Raw genomic sequence first — 15,428 nt, 5'->3', positions numbered from 1 at the left:
TTTCAGCGACTGGCTTTTCAACAACTTTGAGTCGTTCTTCCGGTCGGCCACTGTTTGGCCGACTTCCTTTTTTTGTTCCGGGGCTTGCCTGAGTTCGTTCCCCTGTTTGTCTACTATTGGCCGAACTTTTCCTTGTTTCCGAACTTGGTTGGATGTCAACCATAGCCGTTGTTACTTTCGGAAACGGTTGCTGGTCTACACCTAGAGTGATGTATTTGAGCCGACCTGTCTTGATGGCTTTTTGAATTTCCTTCCTGAAATGAGTACACTGACTTGTATTGTGTGTGAAAGAATTATGCCACTTGCAATATGGTCGCCCTTTGATTTCTTCTTTAGTGGCCAGTCTTTGCCCCTTTGGAATACGGATCTGTCCATCAGTCAGCAAGATATCAAAGATTTCATCAGCTTTCGAACTATCAAAAGTCGGTTGCTCCTTTCCTTCAGATCCTGGTACTGGCTTCAATTTGGGGCATACATAAGGTTTTCCAGAAAGGATTTCGGCTGCCATCTCTTTTGACTGATTAAAATCAAAGTCACATGTTTCTGTTCCCATACTCGCCATATGTTGGCCTCTATTACGCCTGTTATTCTGATCTTCCTCTCTGAACAAAGACTCTAAACGTCCAGCCTTAGATGCAAGACTTGCCAAATCCTCAACGTCCAGGGCAGTGAGTGCCTTTCTTAAGCGAGTATGCATATTCCGGACTACTAAATTGGTCATCTCTTTCTCACTGATTACTGTAGGACATCGCCCCTTCATCAATCGCACCCTTTCTATAAACTGTGAAGCAGATTCTTCTGGATACTGTCTCAATTCTAGTAAATCAGTTAAAGACACACTTGGTAAAGGATTGAAGAATCTGGCATGAAATGCCATCTCCAGTCCTTCCCATGTCTGAATTTGTCCAGGAGGCAGACTTGCAAACCACGAAAACGCTGTTCTAGTAAGAGATAAACCAAACAGCTGCAACTTATAAAAAGGGTTATTGCCAACTTCTCCTAATTGTGCTGTGAACCGACCAACATGTTCTATAGTGGAAGATCCGTCCTCCCCTGAGAATGCATGAAAATCGGGTGGTCGATAATTCCTTGAGAGGGGATGTTCATTAATGATCCTTTCTGGGAAAGGTCTCTGATATGCAGGGCGGTTAGTCATCTGAGGAGTTAGCCCAAACTGATCCCTTAATATATGTGCAATCTCATCAGGATCTACATGAAAGCGTTGCTGATCAGGAACATGGAAAGGATCCTGCACAGGAATATGAATAGGATCATGTATATATCCTCCAGGCCTGTCCTCCCTTGTATTGTTCGGCTGCGGACTGGACACCCTTGGTCCCAGCGGAACAGTGTTGGGAAACGTCAGAGGAGATTTTCCCCTATCCATTCGGTTGGGATTTGTGGCACTTGGAAACGCACTATCCACGAATGATGGCCCTGCGAAATTTGTCTGTAGTCTGGATGGTGATACTCCTGGTGGAGTTTGAGTGGGTTGAAGACTAACCCTTGACAGTGCTTGATCCAACATATTCTGTATTAGATTTTGTTGTTCACGCAACATGCTCGTTTGTTGCTCACGCAACATATTCTGCATAACCAAAGTTTGCTGGTTGTTCATTTGTTGAACATAAGACCTCCAATCATTTGGTGGTTGTGGGTTTTCCCCGGCATTTGGCACAATAGGTGGTGGAACGGATTCTCCCGCCGGTGCCGAAGATGATTGAGGTTGTGAACCTGCCATATGGACCCTTCCGATGATTCGGCCGGATCTAAGACGTATGAAATTATCGCCGGAATTGGAATGAGCAATTGTGTCTTGCTCCCACTGTGGTCGCCAATTTGTTGATGTAATTTTTCAACAAAAATAAAGTAAAATTCAAAGATATAGAAAATATCCTTAAACTTGATTAATTAGTGCCTGAGATTAGGAATCTCTAAACACTGTATGGTACAGAAAATAAACTGGAAAATAAAAGACTGAAATTTAAAGTGGTGATCCCCAAATCTGACTTTGCTTTGTTGAAGTTGATTGAAGATACCTTGCCAAATGATGATCCAAATCCTTAAATATTCTCTGGGAAACTGTACTGAAAACCGTCGCCCGAACGGTTACAACGTCTCCTTCCCAACCGTCTTCCAATCCTTCTCCTGCTGACACGTGTCCTCAGCAGACCAAAATTATCCCTATGTTTTACTCTTTGAGCCGACCACAGACCTTCCGCCCTTTTGGCCCGACTGCCAATCTACAACCGCATTGGTCCGACTGCCAATCCTCCCGACTTGCAAACCATCTAACTTATTTGGATTAGCTACAGACCTTCCGCCCTTTTGGCCCGACTGCCAATCTACAACCGCATTGGTCCGACTGCCAATCCTCCCGACTTCCAAACCATCTGAGATTAGGATTAGCTACAGACATCCCGACTAACAAACCCCCCGACTTGTTGGTCCCGCCGCAGAGTTTCCGACCTGAGAACTTCCCGACCTGAAGGCCTCCCGACCTGCGGACTTCCCGTCCTGATGACTTTCCGTCTTGAGGACCTACCGACCTGAAGACCTTCCGCCCTTTAGTCTTTCCGTCCTGAGGACTTCCCGACCTGAGGGCCTCCCGACCTGCGGACTTCCTGTCCTGATGACTTTCCGTCTTGAGGACCTCCCGACCTAAAAACCTTCCGACCTGAGGTCTTTCCGTCCTGGGGACTTTCCGTCTTGAGGGCCTACCGACCTGAAGACCTTCCGCCCTTTAGTCTTTCCGTCCTGGGGACTTCCCGACCTGAGGGCCTACCGACCTGAAGACCTTTCGCCCTTTAGTCTTTCCGTCCTGAGGACTTTCCGTCTTGTATTTTCCTTAGAAATAAACCTATTTTCCTTGATTTCCCCACGGTATCCTTCAGCCAGTTCAATCAACTCTATTGCCAGGCCCATTCTTCTTTTTACCTTGGGCTTTTAACCTAATTCTAAATTTCGTACGTAACAATATTAATACAAAACCAACAACAAATATCATAGTGTTGATGTATTTTTTCAACAAACAAAAAGTAAAATTCAAAGATATAAAAATATTCTTAAATTTGATTAATTAGTGTCTGAGATTAGGAATCTCTAAACACTGTACGGTACATAAGAAAATTAACTGGAAATTAAAATGCTGAAAATTTAAAGTGGTGATCCCCGAATCTGATTTTGCTTTGTTGAAGTTGATTGAAGATGCCTTCTCCAGAAAAATCCAAATCCTTAAATATTCCTTGAGAAACGGTACTGGAAACCGTCGCCCGGACGGTTACAACGCCTCTTTTTAACCGTCTGCTAACCATTCTCCTGCTGACATGTGCCCTCAACCGACCGAAATGTCATTCTTGCTCACTAACAACAGTATCCGACTTTCTGGACCGATCGTAGACCTTCCGCCCTTTTTGGCCCGACTGACTTGCAGACCATCAGACTTTTTGGTCCAGCTGCATACTTCCCGATTTACAGACCATCAGACTTTTTGGTCCAGCTGTATACCTCCCGACTGACAGACCATCCGACTTGTTTGGTCCAGCTGCATACCTCCCGGCTGACAGACCATCCGACTTTTTTGGTCCAGCCGCATACCTCCCAACTGACGAACCATCCGACTTGTTTGGTCCAGCCGCAAACCTCTCGACTTATAGACCAACCGATCCGCAGACTTTCCGACCTGCAAACCACTTGACTTACGAACCTTCCGACTTGCGGACCATCTGACCTGCGGACCACCTGACCTGCGGACCTTCCGACCTTCCGACCTGCGGACCTTCCGTCTTGCGGAGTTTCCGACCTGTGGACCTTCCGACCTGCGGACCTTCCGTCTTGCGGACTTTCCGACCTGTGGACCTTCCAACCTGCGGACCTTCCGTCTTACGGACTTTCCGACCTGTGGACCTTAAAAATATCTCTATTTCACCCAATTTTCTCACACTACCCCTCGATCAATCCAACCAACCCAATCATTGGCCCATGTTCTCCTTGTAACTTGGGTTTTTTAACCTAATCATAATTTTCATACATAAGACATAGTTAAAGACAAAATAATCTATAATTGATTTCATCACAATTTTTAATCAAAGGTGCAAAACTACATATTTTCTTATTTAACAAAATATGCATTGCTTGCATCTATACCTTATACTGATTGTCTCTTTATAATGTGTTGTCAATATATATAATATGTTCTATCTATCCTTATACAATGTATTGTATATGACTATGTTGCATGTTGTTAATTTATGTTATATTTATATTATATTAATATAAAAAAGAATAATACAATTTATAGTTAATTTCAATATAATAATAATAATAATAAACAAAATAATTATATAAATGCCACTGTATTAGTTTCACAGTCATTTTCATAATGACTAATCTTGTAGCATGCATTAATGACTAATCGTAGTATGTATTTATAAATATAGATGTTAGTTTCATAATTAATATACCTTCCATTTCATATCTGTGTCTCTCTCTATTTTGCATTTGTTATTTTTCTTTCTATCTTCAATCCTTCTCTCTTTTTAATTTAATAATTCATACACATTTTTACAAACACACACGGTTATACATATATATATATATATTCATATATTTATTTATCTATTTTTCTATAATACTGTATATAGATATATTATTATTGTTATATGACATAACAATGCTAGTTATATTATATTTTATTAATGTATGCTTATTGAAAAATTAATAATTAATAATTAATTATGTAATAAAAAAATAAAAAAAAATGAAATTTTAGTGATGTCTTGAGTTTATCTCTCGTATGTTTTAAATATATATTTTTTTTTATTATTTTTAAATTTTTTATTTTTTTCTGTATGTCTTTTTTCAAAATTTTCTATCCCGACTACCCACTTTAAGAATAATATCGCAATTTAAGTTGATTTCTAACATAATTTATAATTATTTTAAAAATTTTAAAGCAATATAATCATAAAGATTATATGAATTTCACCCCTTATGGTCCTATTTTTGTTTATTGTTTATTTATTTTTGCCGGTGTTTTCTTTTCTTCATATTCTTTGCTTACACACTCTTACTTATAATCCGATTGTCCTCTCAAATGCTTTTGCCATCGATAGGAATGATGCAAATTGTGGTGTATGTTATATACAATGAATTAATGTCTAGAAGAAGTCTACGGATGATGATAATGATACATATATATATATATATATATAGCAACGCTACACTGGAAAGTGGAATTAATTAAAATGAGATGGTTACCTCTCTCTCTCTCTTATTAAAATAAAAAAATAATAAATTATAAAATTTAAAATATGTTTAAAATATGTATGTAATCATATTTTTTCTAAAAAAAAAAATTGTGGCAATTAAAAAAATAAAAATAAATAAATAAATAACAAATGTGAATTGCCGAAAGAAAGTAATTCTTTAGCTAGTTCAAAATTCTATATGTACGAGGGGGTGTTTGGTAAACAATTTTTTCTAAAGTTTTAACGCTTTTTAGCTATTTGATCAACCAACTAATTTTGGTGTTTGCTAAATAGCTGTTTCAATTAGCTTATTGGATAAAAAAAAAAACTAATTTTGAAAAACTCTATACCCAGCATTTCATATTAGCTTTTTATTTTTACTTTTTTATTTTTTATTTGCCCTTAAAATTAGTTGTTTGATATATTTTCTTCTAATAACTTATAAATTCATGTTTATAAATTTAAAATAATTATTTTTTATATGTAAATTATCTTATTTATAAATTTTTAAAATTTCTTAGTATAAAGATAATATAAAAATATTAATATTATTAATTCATTTATATAGTATTTTTTTTATCATATAATATTTTTATTAAAAATGAATATATTTATTTAAAATTATAAATTTAAGGTAAATATATTAATTATAATCTAATAAAAATACATATATTAATGATTTTTGTTCTTTTATATTTATACTATTTCTAATGAAAGAAATATATATTTTGCAATAAGCTTATATTAATTCTTTACAAAATATTTTAAAAATAATAAAAAATAAATATCTTAAGAAAAATTTTCTAATTTTTAAAATTAATAATAAAATTCGAGAAAAGTCTACCCACCGAAAAAAACTCAACTAAATACTTTGAAAATAAAATATAAAATATGTTCAATTGTCATTTTACGTATAAACTCGCTAATATCAAACCGCTATTTTACCAAACACTTTAATATAAGCAACTAATCAAATTAGTTAGTCAAATCAGTTAATCGAATCAGGTAGTCAAACCAGTTAATCAAGTCAACTAGTCAAACAAGCTAATCAAATTAGCTAACAGCTAACAACTATCGGCTAATTGTCAAACACACTCTAAGTCAAATGAAAATACATAATTATATATATATATATATATCTACTAGATCTCGGGTCCACGCTACACCGCGGCACAATATTGTTTTGAAATACAAATAAATTAATATACTTAAGGGTGTGTTTGTTTGGGGGTTTGAATTTTGAGTTAGGATTTGAATAGTAAAAATTTTGAATTTGAATAGTTGTATGATGTGATATAAATAAGTGTTGATGTATTGTTTTAAATGTAAAATTGATTTTTAGTATAATATAAAAAATAAAAAATAGGTGTTTGATTTGATGTTTTTGGGAAGAAAAAAAAAAAAAAGATGAACAATGTATTTGGGGGAGAATTCCCCAAACAAAATATTTTTACTGAGAACCATGCAAATTGGATAGAATAAATATGAATTTGAAATGGAAAAACAAACGAACCCATAAAATTGTATTTATGTTATATAATAGTTATCATAAGTGTAATCATTTTAAAAATATCAATTACTCATTTTATATGAAAAGTAAGAGCTTGTTTACGAAAACTGAAAAAAAAAATATCATAATAGCAGCAGAGAGAGTGTTTTTTTTTTTTTTGGCAAATAGCACACAGATCTCCAGCTGCATTAACCTAAAAGAAAATTTCAAAGGACTAATAAGCATAACAGTCATTTTATGTAGATGTAAAATGTAGCATGAAATTAATTTTGTAAACAACATAGATGTTATAATATATGCACAAAGTTTGGGCATGAATGACAAAATATTAAGACCAGAAGAAAAGTAAGCATGATGAAACTCAAGTCATTAATTCATTGCCTCAGCAGTCGCAAATTTAACTGCAAAAATATTGCACCATCAGCTGCTCTGATGTTGCATATATACACTTCCTTTTTGATAATGCATGCTTTGAAGGAAGCAAATTAAAAAATGATTGGGCCTGATCAAGAGCGAGCTAAGGAAAAACATGCATGCATGGGAATCAGATTGGCGTATAACATGCAGTACGTAGTTGCCAATAAGATGATGACCATCCAGCTGAATGTATAGGATGATGAGCATCCATATATAATAATTATCCCAGGGACATTAATAATAAACACCCTTCATTGCGTAGCTTGTCATTCCTAGAAGCAAAGAAAGAAGATGATGATATATATAGATAGAGATAAATAATGCTCAGTCTCAATTCTCAAACACATTAACCGTTGATAGAGCTCAGCTAGGAGGCACCTATTAATTAATTACACAATTAATGATCTATATATATATATATGTCGTGACGAATAGCAGCAAATTTATTAATTAAATCGATATACGTACCATCAGGGTTGCAGAAGCATTCAAAATTCATTTACAAAGCTAGGCAGAGGCTCCAAGGTGAAGAAGACTAAAACATACAGTATATGTTTCCAGAAATTTTCTTGGTAACAACTTTTTTGGATCAATACCACCAAACTGCAACAGCATACATATATATATATATATATCGGTACATCACATAATAAATCCAATGCTCCAACTCAGAAAAAACTAAGGTAGAAAGCACAATTCTTCAATCAAAGATTACTTGTTTTGTAACAACTTAATTTCAACGACATCCCAACTAATTAATTAAGAAACAATATACATTCACAGTATAATATTTATAGCATAATTGTATATACACACATACAAGTACTATAACACCTTCAACAAACCAAATAATCGTTTTTGAATTTTAATGCTAAAAGATATATTAAAATCCTCAAAAATGATCGTAAACCAAAGAACAAAGGCATGTTCCAAAACAAATTCAAATAATGAGAAAAATCCACAAGTAGATTAGGTTTTTACTGTATTCATAATTTTTGTTTTTTGTAACAAAAGAAATTTCACAACTATATTCTGTTTTTACCTACAAATATATAAACTTACCAAATATAGGATATCTATTAGACATGCATAAAAAAAAAAAATTAAAAAAAAAAAAGGACAACAAAACAAAACGAAAAAAAAAGCTTATATATATCAATTTGTAACTTTTCTATTTTTCATTTACTAAGAAGCTTATATATCCAAAAATAAAAGCTTAGGGAGAATCAAATATTTGTGATCACATGGTTGCTTTAGGCTTCATCCGAAATGTCATTAAAAATATGAACGGAAAGAAAGATTTTATTAACGAATAAAAATATTAAACTAGATTTGGTTTTTGAAAGTTCAGCCCCAAACCAAACTCGTTATAAAAAAATCGACACAAACACAGACCCAAAACGTGACGAACACACAAAAATCTACCATAACAACCCACGACAAACAAAAGGAGTTCCCCACAAAGCAGAAAACAAGGCGAACAAGCGCCTTCGAGGTTGAACGAGCTATTTGCAACTCGAAACAACCAAAACAGGAGAAAATCGAACGTGCTAAGGAGCTCCACAAGATTACAGGAGGAAAGCACTGCTGTGAACCGTCGTAAAACCGTCGCCAGAGAAGGGGTTGAGGGAGAGGATGAGAGAAGCTAGAGAGAGAGGAAGATAATGTGTATATTAGACGGCTTCTCTCTCATCCTCCATATATATACCTAGGTCAAAAGAGATCCAAACGATCAAGATTAAAACCCCAAATCGGACGGTCAGCACAACGTCTAAGAAAGACGCGGATCCTCAACAGGTCGTGGGTCGCAGGCGCGGGTCGAGGGTACGGGTCAGCCCAAGGGTCGCGGGTTTGGGCCTGATTTTCATGGGCTGCAATAATGGGTGTGTTTATGTCTTATTAAATGGGGTGGATCCATTGGACTATAAAATCCAACAAATCCTCTACCTGATTTTTCGTCCGAGTGGATGGGGTACATCATTGCCCATATTTTTTACCTGCACAAAAGAAAAAAAAACATAATGTTAGTAAAAAATATTAACTTAGCCTACCTACTACACCCTCTGGGTGTGTTTGTTTGAGGATTTGGATTTTGAGTTGGGATTTGAATAGTAAAAATTTTGAATTTGAATAGTTGTATGATGTGATATAAATAGGTGTTGATGTGATGTTTTGAATGTAAAGTTGATTTTTAGTATAATATAAAAAATAAAAAATAGGTATTTGATTTGATGTTTTTGGGGGGAAAAAATAGGATGAATAGTGGAAATCCAAACAAATCCCTCAAACAAACACACCCATATATGTATTTCATACAAGATACAAATTTATTTGCAGCTAGAACCTTAGTACCCATATCAGATGGGTTATATTCAGAAGGAATATTTTCTAATTTTAAAATTCCTTTAGATACAATATCACGTATGAAATGAAAACGCACGTCAATATGTTTTGTTCTATCATGAAATACAGGATTTTTGCACAACTGGATTCCCGACTGACTATCCGAAAACAGTAACAACATGTTGTATAACCTAACTTACTGATTAATCCTTTTAACCAAAATGCCTCTTTTAAAGCTTCAGTTATTGCAACATATTCAAGTTCTATTTTGGATAGTGCTACAATATGTTGCAATTGAAATTTCCAACTTATACAAGTTCCGCACAAAGTAAAAACATAGGAAGTAGTACTTTTCTTACTATCTCTATTATTTGCATAATTTGAATCCACAAAATCCTCTAATTTAACATTTTCAATATTTTTGCCATACACAAGACCAACATTTATTGTACCAACTAAGTATCTAAAAACTCATTTCAATGCATGTCAATGTTTTAAACCAGGGTTCGACATATACCTACTTAAACAACTAATAGCATAAGCTAAATTTGGCATAGTACTAACCATTAAGTACATTATGGAACCTATTCATTAGAATATGACATATGTTTCATATATTCAAAATCAGATTCCGACTTAGGACATTGATCCCTACTTAACACAAAACTAAAAGCCATAGGAACATAAACAGATTTAGCATCACTCATAGAAAACTTCTTAAGAATTTTCGAAATATAAGTAGATTGATTAAAAAACAGTCTAGAATTCTTTCTATCCCTAGTGATACACATGCCTAAAATCACTTTGGCATCACCCAACAGTTTCATGTCAAAATTATCACATAAAAACTTAATCACGTGATCAATAAGCTTTAAACATGGACTAATAATCAACATATCATCAACATAAATGAGAAGAAAAATAGGTTGGTTTTTAACAGTCTTAAAATACAAACAATAATCAAATTTGCTTTTAATAAAATCAAGATTTTTCATACAATTATCAAATTTGATATTTCATTAGGTGACTGTTTTAAACCATACAAAGATTTATTTAACAAACAAACTTGATTCATTTTGTTTTTATCAATAAAACCTTCAGGTTGTTTCATATAAATCTTCTCATTTAATTCACCATGCAAAAAAGTTGTTTTAACATCCAATTGTTTTAGCTCCCAATCATAAAATGCAACTAGAGCTAACATAATTCTAACAGTGGTAAATTTGACAACAGGGGCAAAAATTTCATTATAATCTATTCATTCCTTTTGGGTAAAACCCTTAGCTACTAATCTAGCTTTAAATCTAATTCCATTATCTTCTTATTTAACTTTATAAATCCATTTACAATCAACAAGATAACAATTAAGAGGTTTAGGAACCAAACACCAAGTTTTATTATCATATAATGAATCAATTTCTTTTTTCATTGCTTTTAACCACTGATTTTTATTTTCAGAATTTATGGCCCCCCTAAATGTCTTAGATTCATTACCATCTAAATTCTCAAATACACTAAAAGCCAAAGAAGACAAATCAAAATCACCAAGCCTAGTAGGCAACCTAGAGATTCTTCTACCCCTATCTCCAGACATTTGGTAATTTTCTAACTCATTTTGATTACTATTATTAAAATCAGATTCATTTTGATCTTCAGAAATGTTATTATCATTTTCAGTAACAGTTTCCTCTCTCACAGCAGATTCTACACGAATTTCAACATCATTTTCTATATTTTCTACATCACCTATACTAACAATATTATACTCCACCTCATTTGGAGTATTACTAGAGTCTAAATTTTCAACATCAATTTCAGATTTATCCAAACCAGATTTTTCAATATTTAAACAAGGCATCTCATTTTCATTGAAAACAACATCTCTACTAATAACAGTTTTAAAACCAGGTCTAGACCTTAACCATAATCTATAACCCGTAACTCCTCCCGATAACCCAAGAAAACACATTTTTCAACTCTAGGGTCTAATTTGTCATTATTAACATGTATAAAAGCAGAACACCCAAACACCCGAATATTTGAAAAATCAATTTTCCTACCAGTCCACTTAAATTCAGGACAAGCACCATTCAAAGGAATGAAGGGTGATCTATTGACTATATAAGCTACTGTCATAACAGCTTTCCCCAAAAAAATTTTAGACAAACCGGATAAAGCCAAAAGGCTTCGAACTCTCTCCAAGAGAGTCCGGTTCATCCTCTCAGCCACCCCATTCTGCTGGGTTGTATAGGGGACAGTCCTATGTCTATTTATACCATTTTCTTGACAAAAAACATCAAACCAGGAGTTGTAAAATTCTAAACCATTATCAGTTCTAAGATATTTAATTTTCTTTCCAGTTTGATTTTCAATTTTAATTTTCCAAATTTTGAAAATATCAAACACATCAAATTTATTCTTCATAAGAAATACCCATGTTTTTCTAGAAAAATCATCAATAATGGATAAAAAATATCTAGAAATTGGGCCCCACACATCAGCATGTAAATAATCCAATACATATTTAGATAATTCATGTTTTTCACTAGGGAGATGGGGAAATTGGACCTTATGGTGTTTACCATACACACAATTATCACAAAAGGACACTGGATTAAATTTTACATTTTCTAAGGATCCATTTTTATGTAAAATTTCTAATCCTTTATTACTTAAGTGTCTTAATCTCTTATGCTACAAATCACTATTCTTTTTAACAGAATTTATTGTGTTTACAGACATATTAATTGGTTCAGCACAAGTAACGTACAAATTATTACGTTTATAGCTTTAAACACAACTAAAGATCCCTTAGTAATTTTCATACGATCATTTCTCCATTTTTCCTCTAATTCTAAATCTGATAAAGCAACACAAGATAGCATATTATTTGATAAACCAGGAACATGTCTCACATTGTTTAATTTTAGCACAAAACCTGTGTTAAATTTTAAATTTACACTACCAATTCCAAACACATTAGAAACACTATTATCAGCCATGGAAACAATGCAATTTACTAAAGTTTTGTATTCACAAAAAATCTATTTTAATGGAGTCATATGGTAAGTGCATCCAGAATCAATAAGTCATTCATTCATACATACATTGTTTACATTCAAGCAGTCGACAGTAACAGTAAACACATGACCACAATTTCGATCAAGTAATATCATATTGGCTAACTCATTAACATGCTGTTGGCTACCATTATTATTACTGTTTGTAATGTTATTAATCTTCTTTTTAGGACACTCACGTATAAAATGGTTAGGATTACCACAATGATAACATCTTTTACCCCCTTTATTTGGAGTTTTAGATCTATTGTTTCCTCTACTTTTAGATCTATATTTATTTATACTATTCTGGTTTTTATTACTATTATTATTATCTTCAGAATTACCTTTTTAATTTGATCTAAAAGGAGACCTACATCTAGTATGCATGACTTATTATCTTATTGGACTTATGAATTTATAAATTTAATTCTTTAGATTTCAACTCATTAATGACTACATCTAATGTTACAAAATCACACCCATATTTAATAGCAGATTTCACATCCATGTATGAGTTAGGAATTGCATTTAACAAAACTATAGCACTATAATCGTCAATATTTTTATCACCAGTAAGTTTTATATCTTGTATTATTAATTTTGAAAAACTGTCCAGATTTTCATCAATTGATTTTGACAAATCAAGTTTAAAACTAAAATTTTTTTCTAAAAAATACAACCTACTAGGAAGTGAAGTTTGCGTGTATAGTTCATCCAATTTATTCCATAATTTCAAAGCAGATTCTTGCTTACCTACTTTCCTAATTACATTATCTGCTAAATTGAATATTATAATAGAGTAAGTCATTTCATCTAACTCAGCCCTCATCTCTAGAGGAACTTGAGCTACATGATCCGGCTCAATTGCTCTAATTATTCTTTGAGTGACTAAAATGCTTCACATTTTTTGTTTCCAAATTGCAAAATTCATTTTCCCATCAAAAGACAGAACTAAAGCTACCAACCATTTTTTATGTTTTTAAACCAGATTTTAAAAATTTTCCTTTTTTTTTTAAAAAAAAATCTGTTTTTAAATTTCAAAAAATTATTTATTTTAATTTCACCAAAACAGACTATATATGGCAAGCAAATCACACGAAAATAAACAACAACAAATTATCACACACAAGAGATAATCACAACAAGAAATTAGGCAATCAAAGAAAATATATCACTTAACTATTACAACATAAATTCATGAATATTCAACCGAGGTATTCGAGAATCACTCACAAAGTGAGGATCGGAGTTTAGTAACCTAGGTTTCAAAATAGCCTTTACAATTTATTTTTGAGCACAAAAAATTAAATGCATAGAATTAAAACAAACACAAAACAGTAAATAATGTGAGTTAAGGGGTTACCCTTGTAGCAAAACAACAAAAAATTTATATTCCTACAAAACAGTAGGAAATTCACAGAAAACAAACCTATTCTCTTTTGTAGAAAATAGGGGTTAGTGAAAACAGTTTCACAAAAAACAAAAAACAAACACAAAAATGTCTCTTCTAACAAATTATAGAATCCCTGAAACAGATTGAATATTACACAATGCCGACTAAAAAATGAACACAAACAAACAAGGTTTAAAGATTCTGAAGATTTCAAACGAGATTTAGTTTGAAAATATAAAGATCTTCCAAAAATATTTACCAAAATTTTTAAGATTTAAAAAAAAATCTTTTAGATTTTGACTCCCCAATTATAGATCCGCAAGGATCTTTAACAAAACTTTACAAAAATAGAGGCAACTTATCCCGATTTACACTTATTATTTAAATAAAGTTTTGAAAACAAAATTCGTTTATCAAAAAATAAAACGATTTTGTAAGAAACTAACCAAAACTAGATTCAAACTTAACCAAACTACACAGATTTGTAGCGGTTAAGTCACGATTAACACAAATCGCACTCGACAGAGGCTAGAGAGCACGGATCGAGTGATATTTCGGCCGGTTTTGAGTAGATCTACAAGGAAAAGAATCGAAACACTTTAAAACAGTTCGATTCAACCAGATCCTTGATAGATCTAACGATTTACAACCAATATTAGATAGATCTATAAGGAAAAGAATAAAAAACACTTAAAATAGTTCGATTCAACCAGATCCTTTTGTAGATCTAAATATATTCAACCAAAAAACCTCAAAAGAAAAAGAATACTCAATTTTGAAAGCAAAAATATACCAAAAAGCTCTGATACCACTTGTTATTAAAAATATGAACGGAAAGAAAGATTTTATTAATGAAATCGAGTAAAAATATTGAACTAGATTTGGTTTTTGAAGGCTCAACCTCAAACCAAACTCGGAATCACAAAATCGACACAAACACAGACCCAAAATGCGACGAACACACAAAAATCTACCCTAACAACCCACGACAAACAAAAGGAGTTCCCCACAAAGCAGAAAACAAGTCGAACGAGCGCCTTCGAGGTTGAACGAGCCCTTTGCAACTCGAAACAACCAAAACAGGGGAAAACCGAATGTGCTAAGGAGCTCCACAAGATTATAGGAGGAAAGCACCGCCGTGAACCGTCGCAAACCGTCGCTAGAGAAGGGGTTGAGGGAGAGGATGAGAGAGGCTAGGGAGAGACGTTACTGTAGAGAGAGGAAGAGAATGTGTATATTAGACGGTTTCTCTCTCATCCTCCATATATATACCTAGGTCAAAAGAGATCCAACGATCAAGATGAAAACCCCAAATCGGATGGTCAGCGCAGCATCTAAGAAAGACGCGGATCCTTAGTGGGTTGTGGGTCGCGGGTGCTGGTCGAGGGCACAGGTCAGCCCAAGGGTCGCGGGTTTGGGCCTGATTTTCATGGGCTGCGATAATGGGTGTGTTT

The 15,428-nt window shown here is 33.5% G+C and overlaps 1 long non-coding RNA gene across 1 annotated transcript; it reads right to left on the bottom strand.

Annotated features, from left to right (window-relative positions):
- Window positions 1-7,051: 7,051 nt before the first annotated feature.
- LOC127251118 (uncharacterized) lies at window positions 7,052-15,207 on the bottom strand. Its single transcript, XR_007838837.1, has 3 exons — window positions 9,124-15,207; window positions 7,645-9,047; window positions 7,052-7,448 (listed from the first exon to the last, which is right to left on the bottom strand). It is a non-coding gene; the product is annotated as an uncharacterized LOC127251118 (long non-coding RNA).
- Between the last annotated feature and the right edge of the window lie 221 nt (window positions 15,208-15,428).

This window comes from Andrographis paniculata, unplaced genomic scaffold (assembly GCF_009805555.1).
Source record: "Andrographis paniculata isolate CXL003 unplaced genomic scaffold, ASM980555v1 Contig38END, whole genome shotgun sequence".
NCBI classification, from domain to species: Eukaryota; Viridiplantae; Streptophyta; class Magnoliopsida; order Lamiales; family Acanthaceae; genus Andrographis; species Andrographis paniculata.
This window is presented reverse-complemented; position numbering and strand designations above follow the sequence as displayed.